The sequence below is a fragment of the Neofelis nebulosa genome, chromosome X (assembly GCF_028018385.1).
Source record: "Neofelis nebulosa isolate mNeoNeb1 chromosome X, mNeoNeb1.pri, whole genome shotgun sequence".
Lineage (NCBI taxonomy): Eukaryota > Metazoa > Chordata > Mammalia > Carnivora > Felidae > Neofelis > Neofelis nebulosa.
The window spans coordinates 94,020,821-94,039,725 of record NC_080800.1 but is presented as its reverse complement, the minus strand read 5'-3'; the positions used below and the strand labels follow the sequence as shown (position 1 = coordinate 94,039,725).

The 18,905-nt window shown below is 43.6% G+C and overlaps 1 protein-coding gene across 2 annotated transcripts in view; it reads right to left on the bottom strand.

The window, feature by feature from the left end:
• Nucleotides 1–15,489, bottom strand: part of HTR2C (5-hydroxytryptamine receptor 2C) — a 291,607-nt gene extending 276,118 nt beyond the window's left edge. For both annotated transcript variants that reach the window (XM_058712970.1, XM_058712971.1), the window contains exon 1: nucleotides 14,925–15,489. The gene's annotated coding sequence lies outside the window, so the exon portion shown is untranslated. The remainder of the gene's footprint in view (nucleotides 1–14,924) is intronic.
• Nucleotides 15,490–18,905: the final 3,416 nt, after the last annotated feature.

Here is an 18,905-nt window from a genome sequence, read left to right as displayed (position 1 = left end):
CCCTGTGTCTCCATTTCCTGTTTATTACGGTTGTTGTGCAAATTACATGAGGGAATGTATGTACTTTGTCAAATGCATTGACTAGGATAGAGTGGGGCTCAATGTTTAATTCCTTTCCCTTTCCCCCTTTTTACGAGAGGTATCCGTGACTTCCCTGAACCACCTCCTGCCTCAGAGATTTTGCACTGTATTTACTAGATGGAATGGTACGTATAAATAACAATTTCAGTAACCCTATAGTTGAAAAGTTCCGATGAATCAATAGAAAATTGAAACCACTCCACAAAACCTACATTGCAGATTTGCTTGGGCTGTGCATTTTCTTTCTGGTTACCGTTTCTGCCCATGCACATCTAACTGAAAGTTAACTATTTGACATTTGCTTCCAAGGTATGTGAATGTTTCAGTTTGCCTTCAAAATGTACTTTATTTTTTTTTCCCTTTTAGATCATAGCATCGAACTCATTTGATTGTTCGAGTTATGATCACATCTTTCCCATAGTCTGTAATTCACAGATTCATTGTCCTTAACACCACGTGAAGGTCACCGGTTTGTTTCCTTATGAAAATGACATAATGGATTAAAGCTGGAATTCTGTAGCTAGTGACTCATGCTTTCATTTGTACATTTCAAGAGACATAATTTATAGAAAGGAATCATCCAGCCTTGAGCTGTTTCAGACTTCAGTTGCTTTAACAAATTAAAAAATAAAAATGCTACCATAAATAAATGCACACGGCCTGTCAACTGGTCAGTTATCTAATTTAAACTGCAGAAAATACTCTTGTCTTTTCCATGATTCTCTTCCTCTCATTCTGAATATATATATATTATATATATAATATATATATATATATAATATATATATTATATATATAAAATATATCACACACGGGATCTCTTATCTATGTCAGTAAGAATGAAAATCACAACCTTGAAAATATTCACACACTTGTACTACTAACTTTCTGGTTATTGAAACCAACAGTGTGAATTCACTTTCTGTTTATTCTAGATTTACTAAGCATGATGTGATTCTCAAGGACAGTATGATGTCAAATTTTTAAAGGCTTTCATTTCATGTGCCACATAGCCTTCAAGAAGAGGTAGACCATGGTGGAAAAGAACCTCATTTGAGGTTTAAGAGATTTGGGTTCTCCTTGTAAGCTTTGCCAATAATTAGCTGAGTGACCTGGAACAAGTTAGGGGCCCCTTTTTAAGCCTGTATTCATTTATCTTCGAAACACAAGCAATAGTAAGTCTGTTACAAATGCTATCAGTATACTTTAGTTCCATTGCTTTATTAAAATTCTTAGTACCCAACTTGTTAATGTTTTCATAATGTCATCCTTGTATTTTGAAATTGTGAATTACTTTGCTAATATTCCTAAAAATATTAAGTTCTGTAAATTATCTAATAAAAAATGTATGACTCTTTTGGTATTGAGAATCAGTAGTCACTTGATAGACAACTGATTTTATCTGAGAGTTTAATCCACAGCGAATCATTTACTTACTAGTACTATAAGTCAATGTATAATTCAGATATCTACTTACTTACTAGTAACAAGATTGAGCATGAAGGACGCCAGACTCGGGGAGATGTTTTTGGTTTTGTTTCTGTTTTCTACAAAAATGTTATCCATCTGGAAATTTCTGAGTCAGCAAAAAAGAGATTTGGTCACTCTAAGTTCAGGTGATAGTGAACAAGGCGCCTGAGAGAATTGATCCAAATCCATATTCCTTCTTTGAGCTTCGGGGCAAAAACGTTTCTATATCTATTCCTGGAAATTTCTCTAAGTTTAATTTAACAGAAACCTTTTTTTGGGGTGGGAGGGAGACCAAATCCTTTATGTGGCACCCATATATTGGCTCCCCAACTGGACTCCAGCTTCCTGGAGATCACAAGTTATATATTGTTTCCTCTTCTGGGAGACCTTGGACTATTCATTCAGTCAAATGTCTTGCACAGAGCAGAACCTTAACAATAATTGAATGTGATAACGTATACGGTTGGGAGAGAAAGCCTGGGTGTTTCATTTTGAAGATTCTGAGAAAAATAAAATGCTGAGATATTCCCCCAAAGCTTTGCATAATCAATGCTTACTGTTTGGACCTCTGTTCTTCCCTCTCTACAACCTTCTTCCCCTTGGAAAGTTCTGAAATTCAGCTACGCCAGAAGAGTATGGATTGGTCCAAATTCTTTTACCTCCAAGCTTCACCTATCTCCGGAGATCCATATCCTATTTTCAGCTATCCAAAGAACATCTGATGGTGCACGTATCTATTTTATCTTGCTGAAAGAAATGTAAGTTCCTCTATGGTAGGAACCACGTCACACAAAAAATGTTCATTAAATACTGGCTTGCCAGTTCTGTGACTCTAAGAATAACTGCTATATTCTCTGCCATGTTTTTAGAACGTCACGTGTAGTTAAGTTTCAAAAAAATATCCTTAAAGTGATGATGGTGATGGAGATCTACACGATTATTCAGCTAGATCTAGAGTAGGCTTGAGTGCCACAGGTTAAAATCCGGCTGAGGACCCAAGTTTGAATAGTTCCTTTGAAATTATTTTATGCCAACACAAAGGGTATAACTTTAGATTCATTGAAGATGGTGATAAAGGAGCTTGATATCATTTTCAAGAGAAAGTAATTAGAAATCAAAATAGAACACAGAAAGAAGTCATGAACAAGCTATAAATGGCCTTTCCTTTGCTCGGTCCAGCCATCTGCGGTCACTCTCAAAGACTCAAAGAGTTCTGAATACAAATACAGTAAATTGAATACGCCTCATAAAAGAAAGGTTCTGATACAAGGGGAAAAAGATAATACGAAATGTAATTAAAGGCCTCGAGATGCATATCTGCCCACAAATTTCCTTTTCTTTTGAAGTCCTCTATAAAGTAATAGCTTACATATCCAATTCAGTCTAGGAATATATTAAAGGAAAAGACAATTTCTAATCACGAAGCTCAATCATCAGCTAAGCAGTGACAGCCCTGATATTCACCGAGATATTAATTAATTCTTGTGGAGGGACTGTGGCTGCAGATGGTTTAATTTAAACCACCTAAAAATGGTTATATTTAATTTGTTATTGGTAGCCAATGATGTCCTAAATTTGCTGTAAAAAAAAAAGACAAAAAGAAGAGAAATTTCCACTCGTTTAGTAACCTTGAAATAATGAATCATTTCCTATTTAGGCCCTGGAGTGAAAAAGGAAAGGACAAGATCAAGATCCTAAGTGAGGTCTCATTTTAGATTGTTTAAGGAGTTCTTATGTAGTTGGAGAAGAGTTACAATTATCTTCTTGGCTATAAAACTCAACTACTTGAGCATTATTATTGAAGCGAATTTTCAGAACTGCAAACCTGCTGGTATTTTCATATATTGTAACATTTGAAATGCCCTTAGTAAACCATTCAGTCTGGCTTACTTAAACAGGGGAGGACATCGAGGCTCAGTAAAGACAAGAACGCAAGTCATTAAACTATAAATTTGTACTATAAAAACTTTTCTCCACAGTGCCCATGTGCTCTTACGTATTAATTATTAAGCAAATATATATTGAAAGAGCCCACAATGTGTAATGATGTATGCAGAGGGTGGTTGTGGGGGAAGTGAATAATACGTAATTTCGTCCTATGCGAGTGCATAAGCCAGTAGGAAAGATAAGACTCAAATTCAAAAGGAAGATGATGCATATAGAACCTTAAACACCATGCCAGGCACATTGGAGACAGACCTCGAGGCCTAAAAAACAAAAAGCAAACAAACAAAACCAAACACAATACAACGTGTGCGGGGGTCAACCTAGATAATCCTTTATATGACCAGCAGTCCCTCTCCACTGCACATACAAAATCATAGCACATTTGAATTTTAGGTATTGTTCCTTGGCTTTACAGTCTGCATCGTCCTCCCAGCCTCACCTTCATAAAACGTCTCGACATTTGACAGCTACCTTAGCATCTGGTTGCTATTAACCACACACGTCTGCTTGGCCCAGACATCGGGCAGCCCGATTTTGTGGCACTGTGATGCGTGTGGGAGACGGGTAGACTTCAAACGCGGAATTGCGGAGTTGTCGGAAGGGAGCCTTAAGGCGCTAATCCTCAGATTCTATAATCACAATGGGAATGAAAAGGGGGAAAGTTTTGAGCAGCATTTTGTCAAAATTAATGAGAAGCTTGAGAATTGAGGGAGAAAGGTGATCCAAGAATGACTCCCAGGCGGAAAGAATAAGCATTATTTCAATTTGCATGAAAAAGTAAAGAAATGTGGGAGGAGGGATAGAATACTGTTTAAATTCTAACAATGTGAGTGTTTTCATACATGCATTCGGTATTAGGCTACAGATAAATGTCTTTTTATTTACTCTAGCTGCTTCACTCTGAATCAAGAGACTCAGCATATGGACCATAGATAGGAACAAATTTGGCTGCTCTTCTGAAAATTGTACTTATCCACAGCAAAGTACAACACTAAGGTTAAAAAGGTAGCAAATTACTTTATGGCAATGGATTATCGTCTCAAGTTGTCAGTGGTTTTTAACTATTAACATTAGATTCTAGGTGTAATGATGTATTAAATTATTAAATTCTATTAAATTCTCACTACTTTTATTTTAGTGGTAAAATTTGTGAGAGGTTTCTTCATATTCCTTTCTCCATTTTATACATTCATATAATTTATGTTTCCAGATTTGTAACCTTAGGGATGTAAAGCATTTAACCTCAGTGGTTTCTGTATCCTTGTGTTTTTTTTCTTTTTTAATTTTATTTTAAAAATTCTTTTTTTTTTAATGTTTATTTATTTTTGAGACAGAGAGAAACAGAGCATGAGCAGGGAAGGGGCAGAGAGAGAGGGAGACACAGAATGTGAAGCAGGCTCCAGGCTCTGAGCTGTCAGCACAGAGCCCGACGCGGGGCTCGAACTCACGAACTGTGAGATCATGACCTGAGCCGAAGTCGGACGCTTAACCGACTGAGCCACCCAGGCGCCCCTCTGCATCCTTGTTTGTAACAAAAAGGTTAGTTTGATCCAGAAAGATCAGAAAGATCACTTGGTACAATCCTCTTATTCTATAGTTGTAGAAACTGAGGCTCTTGAGGGTAGGAAGGAAAGAGAGTCACTGTCGTCTGTACTATAAGCTGCAGGACTATATTATTATTAGGAATTGCCTTTCGGTCTAACAGGACTATTAACTTCTTCAAGGAAGTACTGTGTAATATGTGTGTCACTTCTCTAACATCCGAAGAAATGTTAGGCATACAGTAGGCCCTCAACAAACACTTGCTGAAATTCCATGATTGTTACAAGCCTTGGATTCGCCTTCATCATGCAGTTGACTAATTTGACAGAGAAACACGGATCATGAATTTTGTCAATCTACTTACCAAACATTTAGATGATTGGCTGAGGTTTGGCAGTAGAAGCAGGAAAAAAGTTAAGGTAGACCATAATTCAGTGAGAGGGTGGTAATGAACCTTCAAACTAATGAAATGAGTGAGTGTGTGCTAACTTAAGATTTTGTACAGCAAGAGGCAATGTATCAGGCAGAAAGTGTAACCAAGGATTGGGGTGGAGGGGAACTTGTTTAATGGGTATAGAGTTTCAGTTTTACAAGATGAAAAGAGTTATAAAGATCGATGGCGGCGATGGTCCCAAAACTGTGTGAATGTATGTAACTTTAATGTTACCTGTATGTAAAGTTAAGATGGTAACTTTAACGGTATGTGTATTTTATGACAATAAAAAAATATTTTTCAAAAAGATAAGTAACCATCCTAATAAAGAATACCTTCCAAAGTGGGGAAGAGGGTCATCGTATACACGAGTAGTTTTCGGGCTTATAATTCTACCATATGTCATCAATTTTATCCATTTGTTTACAGTGATTTTAAAAATAGGTATAGAAGCATAATGAAAGGACTAGGGAATTAAGTCTGTTGAGAAACCAACTCATTTCTGCTTTTTAAAAACTTGCCTTAAAAAAAAATTTGTTGGAGAGATACCAGATCCTTTTTCTTTTACTTCCACCAAGAATAGTCATCAATTTCTCTCTGCATCTATTGTAGACTGACATTACACTTAATAATATAAGATATGGGGCTATTAGCCCTTTGGGAATCAGTGACTAACCAAACCCCCAAAGAGTGCTAGAACAATCTACCTACAGAGGCATTACATTCATTTTAACTGTTTTTCTAAGATTAAAAAAAAAAAAAAACACAAACAGGTTCACAATTTTATCACTCAAGGAATTCATTAATAGTAGCCTCTGATTTCCTATTACAGTATAAAAATGAAGCAACAAAACTTGTTTATAAATTTATTTGCTGTAAAGGCATTCGGGAATTATTACCTAAAAAAGAAAAAGTTCTGCTCCACTCTGAACCATCAACTCACACTACAAAATGAGTGTAGACCCTTGGGTTACTAATTAAAAGCTAAAAAACCAGGGAATTCTACAGCCAGAATATGGAACTGATCCTAATCATTGATCATTACCCACCTTCACCAAACATGTATGTGGCCAATAGAATCGGGTGTCTCTTTCTCTCTTTTATATCTATCTATCTATCTATCTATCTATCATCTATTAATTATCTATTTAGTTTATTTAAATAAAATAAATAAAAATATATATTTATAGTTATATATTATTCCACTGTTAACTGAAAAAATAAACTGTGTATGATAGGGCTAAACTTTAGCTATAAACCAGTTTAAGAAGATTTATGATTTCTTGGGGCGCCTGGGTGGCTCAGTCGGTTGAGCGTCCGACTTCGGCTCAGGTCACGATCTCGCGGTCCGTGGGTTTGAGCCCCGCGTCGGGCTCTGGGCTGACAGCTCGGAGCCTGGAGCCTGCTTCCGATTCTGTGTCTCCCTCTCTCTGCCCTTCCCTGCTCATGCTCTGTCTCTCTCTTTGTCAAAAATAAATAAACATCAAAAAAAAACTTTATTAAGAAGATTTATAATTTCTTAATCGCCCTAAAGTATGTTGAGAGAGATTACATGACATCATTTCAGAGAAATCCTTTGTTCTGCCGATTCTTTGAGTTTTTAAAAGTTTTTGTGAAGGTGTGCGAGAAATTCTACTCTATTTCTTCCTGTGTCTTCTTTCACTTTTAGCCATTGGAACCATTGGAACCATCCTCTATCCATTCCTAAGAGGATGGTTGGATAGATCGATAGAGAGATAGATAGATAGATAGATAGATATGGATTGATCATATACACGACAATACAATTAATCAAGATATATCAATTGATTACTTACTATGAGCAAGAAGTTTGCCATGCATGTGGGTTAGTCAGAAAAACCTTTATGCAAGGTAGGGGTGGTTGTTTAAACCAGACCTTGAAAACCAAGTAGAATTTAGATAGGTTTGGGAAGGGAAGCTAAAAGCACAGAACTAAGTTTTCCCATTTGACTCCCCATTTCTAAGCAATAAATTATTGTGGAATCACAAGTCCCAGTTTTTATGTCATTAAAATGGAAGTAGTTTTTTTTCATCAATCACAAAATAAAGCCTTTAAGCATACAGATTGTTTGGTATGTTCTTTTAAACCCTTCATTAATTTTAAGCACTCAACTGGAATACAGTCTTCCTACCTGAGCTCAGATCAGTAAACTAAAAAGTTGACAATTACTTTTTACAGTACCAATTTTCCGGGTCATGGCTATTAAATTGTTTCTCCTGATGCCAGTGTGAAAAGGTAATACATGGCAAATAGGATCAGACAACCCCTCACTCCTCTCTGATACACGATAAATAATTTTATTTAATTTTTAAATTTTAGACAGAGAGCACCTGAGAAGGGAAGGGCAGATGGAGGGGGGGAAGGGGGGGAAGGGGAGAGAAGATCTTAAGCAGGTTCCATGCTCAGCACAGAGCCCTATGTGGGGCTCGGTCTCATGACCCTGGGATCATGACCTGAGCCACAATCAAGAGTCAGACGCTCAACAGATCGAGGTACCCAGGCGCCCCATGATAAAGAATTTTTAACACCCTCTGCTTCTTCCAGTCTCGGACCTCCAGGATTTCAATTTTCTTGTTTGAATTCCAAGTAGGCAACTGTATATAAAGGACTAAATTGGAATGGCCTGTGTTGTGGTGTCACATATAGGACAAACCACACACCCTTATGTGTCCAACTCACTGTAATGACACCTGAGTCTTTCCAGTCAGCCTCTGTGCAGAACAGCATTATATCCATGATTTTAATTCAGCTTTTAAATGATCTAAGTCCCCTGAGCCTCACTCAGGCTTCCTGTCCCTCAGTCCCTCATCATTAACAGTACTTTCACATTTGCTTTACTTTTTTTTTTTTTATTGATAGCTGAATCCCCAGATGAAACGTTACACGCCTATCTTATTACTTTGTCAAACAGCGTATTAATGATTAATGGACACTGTCAGTAATAATAGCCTAATGTTCACATGCAAACCTGTTCCATCCAAAGACTAGGGGCTACAGTATGCAGCCCATTCCGTAACGAAGACAGGAGAGTTTACCGTTGGACAGCATAGTCTCTGGAATCAGAACTGCAAGGTTTCAAGCTTGGTTTCAGTTAATTAGCGTAAGTGGATTATTTAGCCCCTTTGTGGTGCCTCAGTTTCCCCATCTGCAAATGGCGGGTATTAGTTGTACCTTCGCATGGGGTAAATATGCCTTCTCATGGGGTAAATGTGAGGCTTACATGAGTAAAATACATGTAACCCTCTTAAAATGGGCAGGTCTTCCTACTTTGATCATAGGAAGCTGTACCTGAAAGTATTAAGTCTTTGACTAGTGAGATAAACTCAGAGACATGTGGATTTAAAACGTACTTATGGGGCGGCTGGGTGGCTCAGTCGGTGAAGCCTCTGACTCTCAATCTTGGCTCAGGTCATGATCTCGTGGTTCGTGAAAGGTTCGTGAGATCAAGCCCTATGTCGGGCTCTGCGTCGACAGCGTGCAACCTGCTTGAGACTCTCTGCCCCTCTCTATCTGCCCCTCCTTCCCTCCCTCATGCTTCTCTTTCTCAAAAATAAATGAATAAACATTAAAAAAATGCACTATGACTTCAAAGACACTAACGACTTTAAAGGCAACGGTAATTTTTTTTTTTAGAAAAATGAAAAAAGATAAAGAGAACCCCAGTTCAGTGTGTTCGTTGCTATTCTTTTCGAGAGATTTGTTGATATGGTCTTTGGTTTCAGTAGTAATTTTTATTTTTTAAAAAAATTTTATATTGCGCCTACCCCCTACGTCCCGTATTATAAGGCTGATTCCACTCTGAATGCTCACTCTCCCTTCCTCCCTCCAATCAAGCTGCTTCATTTTCCTTGGAAGGCGGCACTCACTCCTCACCCTCATTCTTCCCAGGCTTGGCTAACCACCTTGTACAGTAAGTAGTTCAGGCTGCACCTAGGTGCGTTGAACTAACTCTCCATTTCCTGATTTCTTTATTGCTCACTCCTTTTATCAGAAATCTAGGCCTTAGAAAGAAGGAAGGAAAGAAAGAAAAAAAGAAAGAAAGAAAGAAAGAAAGAAAGAAAGAAAGAAAGAAAAGAAGAAAGAAGGAGGAAAAGAAGGAAAAAAGGAAAGGAAGGAAAAAAGAAAAAGATTGGAAGGAAGGAAGAAATCTATTCCTTTTATTGTCCACCAGAGGATACTTCATTCTTATAGTGACCTGAACCGAATTAAGTAAAGCCGTGTTTAGGAATTTAGGGCAGGTGAAATGGCCTTCGCTGACCACCTATATACTCTCAATGCTTTTCCATGGGCCAAAAGAAACTGATAGAGAAATAAGGCTGGGGATGGGATGGAGAACAGGTTCAGGAGAGCACTTCCTTAAAAATGGGTCAGAAGGAAAGCGTGGTCATTTTAATAACTAACTTGAAACGTATTAATAACACTAGCCTGTCACAAAGGATCCATTTTTTCAATATAAGGAAGATGAAGTTTGTATGTGGAGGGCAAGGAACCAAAAGGGACAATGTAAGATACTGCAGAAAGAGACCACTGTATCATGGATGAGACCTTCAGGACATAGAAGGAAACAGGATCCAGTACACAGAAGGAGAAGTTAACTTGGGAAAGGAGCAGGGGCATTTATGTTTGCAAGGCAAAGCAAAAGACGTAAGGACAGAAGTAAATAAATGTCTAGAAGAAGAGGACGGAGAAGATAATAGCTTCTGTTTTCTCTGTGTGGTGTGAAAGAATTGCTGAAATTGGGGGGTACCGGAGTAGACTAGAGAAGTTGGCAGGACTTGCAAAAGTTTGGAACACGTGTCTTGGAACATAGGAAAGGGAGTCAACATGTAAATTTGGCAAAGGGATTGTTGAGCCGTGCTGAGGGCCCAGCTGAGACTGGAGACGGTGAATGTGTAGTTTTGTGAGTTTTCTCCAGGAATGCTCAGCGATCCGAGTAGAAAATAGGACAGATTATCTTGAAATAGGGGAGGTAAAAGATGGGGGGGGGGGCAGTGGAAGGGCAGCGAGGACCGTCGTGTGTATTGGGTGATGGTGAGAAATGCGATGAGTGGCATAGGGGTCAGACTATCAGATTAGGAAGAAAACGAAGTAGAGATTCCAAGTTTTCTGAACTTCCTAGCATTTCTGAACTGTAAAATTTTAGAAACTGATGTATTTCAGGTGTGTCCCTGGGCCCGAGGACAATAGAAAACAAGAGGCCAAGGAACGAGGAGGCCGACTGTTATTCAGCCATCAGCAAAAATAATGAAGTCTCTAGAAACCGGCAAGATTAGAACCGGACAACAAGAAAGGGCCAGGTGCTGAAAATTTCAACGAAGGTGTAGGCCTTAAGAGACCAGAAAATGTTGAAAAGGGGTATGCATCAGTGAAAACTTCTTTAAATAAAAGCAGAAGAGACATGTTCTAGTGTGCTGGAAATTCATGTCCAAAAGAACTTTCTGCAGCGACGAGGACAGTCTATACCTGCACTGTCCAACAGGGGGTCACGAGGCACCGGTGGTTGTCCAGCAGCTAAAATACGGTCTGTGACACTGAAGGACTGAATTTATAATTTTATTCACTGTCAACCAGTTTGCATGTAAATAGCCACACGTGGCTGGGGCTGTCATCCTGTGCCGTCCTGAAGGCTGTTCGATAACTGTCAACAAATTTAGGCTTAGTTATTAATAGGCAGTGACAAAAACAAGTCGCCCCTCTTAGTGGATGTTTGTATTTAAAGGAGACGAGAACTAACATTAGAGAAGGAAATTCCTCAATGTAGAATCTCAAGTGCTGCAGAAAACCACGAAGGCGACTCGTTTGGGGGCCCAGAGGCCTTTCTAGTGCTTCTCAAATTAGATCATGCAAGTGGTCATCTATGAATAAAGTTTACCCTAATTAATAAGATTGGCTTTATTAAATGCCCACTGTAGATGCGTTATCGTAAACCTTTTATTGATTTTTGAGAGAGCGTAAGCAGGGGAAGGGCACAGAGGGAGGGACACAGGGGATCTAAATCTAAATCAGCTCTGTGCTGACAGCAACAAGCCTGATGTGGGGCTCGAACTTAGCCACGGTTGGAGGCTCAACCCACTGAGCCACCCAGGCGCCCCCAGATGGCATAGTCTTAAACACAGTTGAAACAAAGAAGAATTAGGATGAAGTAGAGATACTGGGCACAGGGAGAAAAAAAAAAAAAACATAATTAAGATTCTAGCTCACGTGCTTCGTGTTTGAACTCCTGCTTTCACTCTATCATTTGTGTATGACAATGTCAGAAATAACTGCCAAGGGGTCGTTGTGTGTGAGCATTAGGTGAAATCGGCTAGCGACTGGCCAAATGATGGTGCAGCTTAACCTCTTGGTTGGTTTCAGTGTTCCTTGTTGAAAATGGAGATTACTAGGCTGTTTTGCAGCAATGTTCTCAGCATATGGGGTTTCTGAGATTCAAGAGTGTACAAGTTGTAGATTAAATGACATAAGTATCCTGGAATAGGGACAAATAAACAATAATAATAAACAAAAACAGCTTTGTGCAAAAATTTAAAATGCTTAATATCCATGTGCTTCACAATAATCAAATAGGATTAACAGATCATTACCTTAATGCGTAACGTTAATGTACGTTATTATATTACGATGGTATATCTTATTACTGTATCTTATTAACTCCAACTTACGGTCAACTTTTCCTCATTTGCTCATGGCTATCTAGGCCCCTAGTGGTACCAATTCACTATTTCTTCCACTAGACAACACTGATCTTCAGCAGATGTTCTACCAAAAAAAGTCTCAATACAAGCGTTGTACACCCCCATTTTGGGAGGGGTTCCGCTGCTATAAGAGTAGGGTGGTAAGAGGTTCTTTAATGATGCTGGCCAAATGGTCTGAAGCTTCTGGAGCCATTATAGCTTGGGACCTATTTGCCTGCAGGCTCAGAAAGCAGCCACTTTCTTCGGTCTCAGGCCTTGAGCAATTTAATAAGAGTAGCTGAAGACATTTAATGTTGGTTTCGGATAATCTCTCTCTCAAATTTCGTTTTGATTGTTGTCTTTCCCTTCAGCGGAGAGAAATACCGTTTACTTGAAGGCAATAAATGGACTAGTAAAATAACTGAGGATTCATGGAGGCTTCAGATTCTTATTTAGATTTAGGTACTGACCAGCTACATGCAGAAATATTCTCAAATAATTCAATTCCAAATGGTAGGGCCCATCTAACACGGTTTTAGAATTTACTTGCCAGAGGAGAAATCTACTACCTGTAAACCTCGGTGGGGGAGATCCCCACAGTGCTTAAACCTTTAATGGATCATTCCAGCGTCATATCAGAGATGTTAGGTTTCTAAGGTTTTACTTGTACTGTTGAAGAAATAAACATCTTTTTTCCCAGGTAGCCTTGAAAGCACAAAGAAATATTTCTTACTCCATTGCCTTAAATTAATCTAGAAAAATGTCAGTTTCTCCTCTCTCCTCGCATGAATTCATACAGCACCAAAGCCTGTCATGTTATTATCTGAAAATGTCATCATCATCAACCGTGACAGCTCCAGATATAGATCCCTCAGGAAAGCAGAGGAAGGGTTAATAACCTTTTCTAGATCATGCAGAGAGAAAAACACTGTCAGTGCTGGCTTAAGCACCCCAGATCCTACCTTGACATTGCAATCATAAGCCTTATCCACCTTCGGAATTTCAGGACTTACCTTGGGCTTGTTGCTGTAGATGATAATAGCTAGTAGGAAAGAAATTGTGTGGATGAAATAAACAAATATTTTATTACCTCCCCAGGAGGATTAGAAGAACATATTTAAGGAATAAAATGTTTAATTAAATATTCTATAACCCACCTCCCGACAACATGGAAAAAACTATTTAATTCTCCCCCCTCACCCCCTGGAGCGGGGGTGAGGTGTGTGTGTGTGTGTGTGTGTGTGTGTGTGTGTGCGCGCGCGCGTGAGATTGTCAGAATGGTTGATATGTGGATACACCTCTCCATCAAAATTTAAACTCTAGAACCCAGATGTCCTTCTGCACCCCTGTGGGTGAGGTCACGAGGGTCTGCAAGCTGGGAAGCTCAGAGGTTGCTCACTGCGCAGTGTCTCTCCCCCAACCCCAATCATTTCAGCTAAGTGCTACTTCGCCCTACAGCGAGGTTCCCTCGGTTAGCCTGCCTGAAAGGTGTGTGGTGAGGGGCATAGGCCCTTAGTGGCTCAGCAGTCAGAGGTTCCTTGGGTAGGGCTCGTGATGGTAAACATTAATGAAGAAGCTGCACGGTACTGGCTCCGATTGTTGACCAAATTAGATACCAAGTATCAAATGTCGCCCGCTGAATCTGAGCGGAGGAGTGCTGTCGCTTCAAATAAAGGGGTCTTGAACGCAATACAAAATGTTGGTCACCTCCGGTCGCGTACTACCCAACAGGAAGCCAAAGGCAAAGGGCACGGCGCAAAAAAAAAAAAAAAAAAAAAAAAAAAAAAGAAAAGAAAAGAAACAGACACACAGACACGTTTTGCAATGACGAACTTTATGTGGCTTCAGGAACGGCAACCTGTTCTTACGTTTAGCAATCCCGCGGTACACTGTTAAGACTGCGTGTGGCAGGTTAAACTGAGTAAAGGAACCGGAATAGGAGGCAGCACTGGAGACTTTTCCGCGATCCTCTTCAAAATATAGTGACTTAGGTAAACTCATAAAAAGGCTCGCCGAATGCCCTTATGCTCTCCTCTTAAACTTACGTGACCATCAGCAGCGCTGTTCAAATTCAGCCCACAGCTGTTAGACCCAGACACAGATCCGCAGTGTTCCTGTCCCCAGAGTTACCGGTGTTCCCTGAGACCCTCCGAGAATCAGGGTCGGTTTTCAATGAGCACGTCAGAGAGGATCCTTCGCCCCACGCTGCTCCCACTGTCCCAAACCCTGTGCCCCCCTCCCACTTTCCTGAAATCGGCTTTCTTAAAAACGGAGCCCGTATCCCCAATTCAGTTGCACCTTCCGCAGCCCGAACCTCTGCCCAGAGACACCCACGTTCCCTCTCCCCCCGCCCCTCCACTTCTTGAGACCCCACGCCCGCCTCCCGTTTCTCTCTCAGCAACCCGGGCGCTGGATTCTCGAGACCACCCTCCCCCCTCCGCCCAGCGCCTCCATCTCAAGTCCTCCCCCCTTCCCCCACCCACGGCTTCCCAACCTCCTTTGAGGCTTCAGTGCCCCTCCCGTGGAGCTAAGACACCCCCCCCCGCCTCCTCCCAGAGACCCCCAGGCTCTCCGCGAGCTGCGCGTTCAGAGTCCCTCCCTACCCCCCGCTCCCCCCCCCCCCCCCCCACCTCCGGCTCGGGCCAGCGCAGTTCTGCAAGCTGCAACCATCCGGGACCTGTCCCCGCTCCCCACCCCATCCCCCCCGCCTGAACCGTTAGGGTCTCGGCTAGCAATGCCGCCCGGGGCTCCAACTTACCACAAGCGTCCGGGAGGAAGACGAGGCAACGGTCGCCGCGGCGGCAGCTAGACGAGAAACGGACTCGGCTGCAATCGCCCAGCGGAGCCCGCGGCAGTCGATGCGCTGCGCTGCGCTGCGCGCCGCAATCTCGCGCCTCGGCGGAGGGAGGGACGGAGGGAGCTCGGCGCGATAGTGAGCACCGGCGAGTCGACCTCCTCTGGGCGACCGTGCGCCCCCGGACAGGTTTGGCTGGTCTTGCTCCACTATCTTACTCTAGCTTAGTAACTGACCACCTCCAGCATCTCTGCACTATTCGCGTCTTCTTTCTTCTTCGGTGGCCCCTAACTAACTACACTACTCTAAACGGACGAAGGCCATCACGCGAGCGCCACGCCGATCTCGACGACTCCGACGACTGCGGTGTCCAAGAGGGAGGAAAAGTTCGTATGCAATCGCAGGTAAGGGGCGGCAGGCCGATGGAGCAGTCAAGGTTGGCGATCTAGCTGCTCCAAAGGCAAGATCGGAAAGATCGGTGCGCCCGAGGCTGCGAGCTTCCTCGGTGAGCACCAGAGCGCCTACCCCGCGCTGGCGGTGCTGCACCGCTCTCTTGGGCCAAAACCGGAGGAGGGGTGGAGCCAAGAGCGGCCAATCAGCGCTCAGCATTGCACTGCCCCCGGCCTGTTTGGACCTTGTCTTAGTGCATCTGGAACCTGCTGGCAGGGGGCGCGAGACCCCGTGGTGGTGGTGGTGGTGGCGGCGGTGGTGGTGGTGGTGGCAGCGGTGGCGGCGGTGGTGATTAACTTGATTTATGAGGCCTGGAGTCTGGGGGGAACCGAGGTCCGTCATGGGGTGGGGGTGTCTCAAGAATGCACCCTTAAAGATTCACAGAACGCCTTCCCAAACACACACACACACACACACACACACACACACACACGCATACACATCTTAACATTTCAGAAGTCTTAGAAGTTCCACCAAGCTTTGAAACTCCCTCTGACGTTCTGTCTCCAACTCCTAACCCCTTTCAACAACAGGAACAAGCGAGACATTCACAAGGTCAAACATATTTAGTGAGCAAAGGCCGTGGCTCTAAGGCCCTTTACCACAGCATCCCCCCCCCCCGCCCCCCACGCCTTGTCCCTAGCCCCAAATGCCGACAAAGGAGAAAGGAAACCTCTTGGCCTTCATGCCCCAAGAGGGCACAATTTGGTTTCCTTCTTGACCCCACAGGCCCCCCTAGGTGCTTAGAAAGACACCCCGGGGGCAGCTCTTTTGCTAGGTGGGGCTGTACCTATTTCTCTGGGACAGAGCCTGAGGCCCACGGCCAGTTGGCGCCCCAGCCGCCGTGAGAGCTGCCTTGACATGGTCAAGACAGCAGGGTAAGAACTGAACCACAAATCTCCCTTTTGGCAACTAACGGGATGCCGAGCTGCAGCCCTGTAAGCAGAGCTCCCCCCCCTCCCCTGCCCCGCCGGGCTCCCCGGCGCCCGGCAGGTGCCTGCGGTGTCCTGGCCGCCCCGCAGAGAACGGTGGTCGGAGCCACCTGGGCCAAGACGCCTCGGAGGCAGCAAGACCAAACTTAGTAGTGGAGAAGATCCCACCGGGAAGGGGGCCAAAGCAGATTCCTTCTAAGGAGGAATGGGAATTGAGGGGTGTGTGTGTCTCCGGTCCTGGTCGAGGCTCCATCGCAATGTACCGAGGGCCGCGGGAGAAGTGGGGATTGGCTCCTTGCCGGTCCCAGGAGCTGCACCGAAGAAAGAGATCGAGACTCCGGTTCGGCTACTTGGGACCCGACCGCAGAGAGGCGATTATACGAACAGGCTACATACACCGGCGGCCGTAGGGCAGCTGGGGGGGATCGGACCCCAGGGAGCGCAGAGGGAAGGGAATGGCTGGCCTCCCTGGGGACCGTTTGCCTCAGTAGCACCAAAACTTCGGGTTGGGGAAGGAGGTGGGAGCAATGATAAGAAGTGGGTTCTTTCCTTCTTTCGGGTCACTTCCGTCTGTGCCTCAGTTTGCCGATTCACAAAGGGAACTCTTTGGTCTATTCCAACAGGGGCTTGCGGGAATCCTAGGATTTCCCCCGTCTTCACTGAATTCAGACAGTTTGCAGGGTTCTGACATTTCATTTGGCAGCGAGCATACTGTCCACACCCAAGTTCTCCTTCGCAAAGCAAAAACCCATCGCAGTTTTCTTGGAGCATCTGTTGAATGCTACTGCATGGTACCGCACAGGTGGCGGCGACCGCGCTGCGAAGTCCGCGGGCAGCACAACGTTCGCGTGTTTAGCAAGGCTTTGTTCGCGAACGGTAATTTGTAAATATCGAAGAGCAAACGTATGTCTTCCTTCTAACTTAATGAAGCACCCGTCTTTCAAAATTCCCCAAGTGTCCTCTTTCTCTGACCCCGCGGGCACAGAATGCTTGGTCCCGGCTTCTCTGGCGGGACTGACTGATTTTGTGGGAGGCCGAGACGTGAGTTCTACTTTTAAAAATGTAAATATAAATGCCTGTGATACACTCGCTAAGGGCAAGATGGACTCTGCCGCGCCGAGAGCCCTGAGCGAGCGTCCGCCGATGCCTAAGCGAAGCCGGGGACCTTTTGGAGCTGCCCGGCTCCCTGGGGGAACCAGGCTGAGAGCCGCTGACCACGGTCAGGACAATGATGAGGCTGGGGGTGAGGATGCATCGGTTATTATTACTATTATTACGATTATTACTATTACTACTACTCCTACCCATCTCGCTCTCTAGGCTGTTCTCTCCTTCTCCCCGAGACCGGCACCAGTGCCGAGAAGGACCCGGGGTGAAGCCCGTTCGGGGATGGGGAAGGTTCCCGGTGCCGCACAGAGTTAGCTCACCAGGCGGCGGGCTGAAGCGCGCCTTGGGCTTCCAAATTCGAGTGCGCACAGGCAGGCAAATTTGCCCTTGAGCGGCGCTCGCCGGGTGGCCGCGAGCGGGGAAGGCCGAGCCCGAGCCGGGGACGCAGCCGGGCTCGGGGCGCGGGGTTCAGCCAGGAGCGCCAGCCCCGCTTTCCCGGCACAGGAGGCGCGTACCGCCCCTTTGGCTTCTCTAAGCGGCGACCTGGCCCAGCGCTAGCGGGTCCGACGGGTTTTGGTGGGTTTGGCAACCCTAGCCCGGAGAGTAGAGTGCAAGAAGTAATTTAGGGCTCACTTTAAGATCGGGGGTGGGGGGGTGGGGAGCGAACTCCAAACCAGTACCCGCTGGCGCGCACTGCCGTCGCCGGAGAGGTTTTCTCCCAACTCCTGCCTAAAATCGTCCTGGGGAATCGTCCCGAGGATTTTCACGGCGTTCCCTTCCCTTCCTTAGGTCTATGGAAGTTGTCCCGGAAAAGAGGAGTCATGTACTGTGAAATTCTCGGCTTTGATGCAAATCCCCAGCTGTTCCCGGAACAGTTTCCAAAAACTTGCCCCCTTTTCTAAGGACATAGACTTGCCTTTGTAACTTTCACACTAGGGGGATTCCCCCCACCTCAACTATCTACCTTTCCAAAACTCCAGACTTAAAAATCCAGGAAAGATTTAAAGAAGATTGTTACCAACTAGGTAAAAATCGCTCATTTAAGACTTGGGGAACGTTCTTATAAACAATAGTAACCGACTGGAATAATTTACTTCCTTCCTCATTACGGTTTTTCCTCTTGACCAGAGAACCCTATTATAACAAAACTAAAAGATTATAGACACATATGACTATGATTGATTTAATAATGAGTGACTGGTTTCCTGAAAAGTACTCCAAGGCCGATATTTTTGCAGAGCAAAAGAAGCTACACAAAAATTCTACCTTGAGATTTTTACCACAGGACACAAATACAAGACATATTGATATTCCTTCCATCCATATATATATATATGTATATATATATATATACATATATATATATATTTAGGTTTAAAGGAAATCTTGATAGAAGGATTTTGGGGGGTAATTAAACAATTGTATCAAATAATACTTTCAGCATTTCATATTTTTG